Here is a 1598-nt window from a genome sequence, read left to right on the forward strand (position 1 = left end):
GAGGAGGATGGAGAGGAGGAGGAGGAGGAGGAGGAGGAGGAGGAGGATGGAGGACGGAGGACGGAGAAGCTGAGGAAGCTTCAGGGCTGAAGCAGACTCTGGTTTCTAGAGAAAGTTCCATCTGCAGCAGAGGACGGTTCCTGAGATGGAACATGGTTGATCTGTGCAGCAGCAGATCCTCATGGAAGATCTAGAGCAGGGGTCTGCAACCTGAAGCTCCATGGTGGCTCTCTGGCTACGTTTTTTTTCAATATGTTATCTGCTCAGATTTTAAGGTTCATTTAGAGTTTAGCGTCTATTTTAGCGATATGCTGATATGCTGTTTTTGACTGATTTTATTTACCGAGGAATTTCTGCTATTTTGGAGTTTAGCTTGTATTTAATTACGGTGCTAGCTTTTTGGCTAATTTAGCATCTCCTGAGGGACAAAAGGTAAAAACTTAAAAAAAGAAAAATCTCATTTTGAGAGATGCTGAGTTCTTTTTATAATTTTGCTTTTGTTTCTGAAAAGAATAGACATGTCATATAAAAAAGAAGGTAATTAATGCTAATCCAATTTTCTTGAAGGCTAAAGTAAATCTGCTGAACCTTCCAGGTTTCGATCAGAAGAAACTTTCTTGTACCGTTAAAGGTCGCCTGTTCAAGTGGAGAGACGGACTGGAGTTAAGCTAACGTGGGAACTGAATGTCTCCACTGAGGAAGACAGAAAAGGTTTTTATTTCTGCATGAAGGCTGAGAAGACACAATAGATCCCATCTGCTGACGAGAGGATCCGTGGGTGTTCGGCTGGTTCTGGTTTCTCCTCAGAGAAGACTCAGCTGTTGGCTGGTGTGATGGACCTGCTGACAGAGCTTTGGTCCTCCATGAGAGAAAGCCCGCTCCACACATGCGACGCAGAGATGTTTCAACGCTTCGCCTCACATTTGCCCCCCAGCTGGAGGAACTGATTTATGAACAAAGTCGGCAGATGTTTGTGTGAAGAAATGAGGAAATCTACTGGAAGCTGACTTCATACCAGAGGACCACGCCATCAGAGGCAGAAAGCACCGAGTCTGCATGAAGACTTTTGAGACTGGGACTCAAACCCAGCAGCTTCAGAGACGCTCTTTACCTTAACTAGCAGAAGCCAGATGTTTCTAAGGATGCAGATGAATTCTGGGGTTTCTGGAATGTTAAAGCGAAGAAGAGGAGAAACAGAAACTCCAGAAACCTCTAAGGACCAGGACCTCGTTTCTAAAATCCTCTGTGGACCAAACTGTTCAGAGAAGCAGGGAGAAGGCTGCTGTGTGGGTGAAGGCTCTCATTTGGAACTTTGTCTGAGCTAAGATCTTCTCTCTTGTGATGTTTCACCATCATCCAAACATCGTCATCATGTGACTGTCGGTGGCGTGGGGGTGGGGGGTGGACCAGGCCTCCGTCTCATTAGATTCCATCACAGCTTCATTCCAGGTCTGGACGGTCTCCACGCCCCACAGAGCGAGGTTTCCGATGGACTCCTCCCTCCAGGCTCCCGCTTCAGCGTCCCACGATCTGCATCTCTCTCCAGCAGATGGGTTTCTGCCCTCCTGTCTTTTTCTAATTATCAATTTTTACGGGAC

Source organism: Oryzias melastigma, linkage group LG21, assembly GCF_002922805.2.
Source record: "Oryzias melastigma strain HK-1 linkage group LG21, ASM292280v2, whole genome shotgun sequence".
In the NCBI taxonomy this organism is placed as follows: Eukaryota; Metazoa; Chordata; class Actinopteri; order Beloniformes; family Adrianichthyidae; genus Oryzias; species Oryzias melastigma.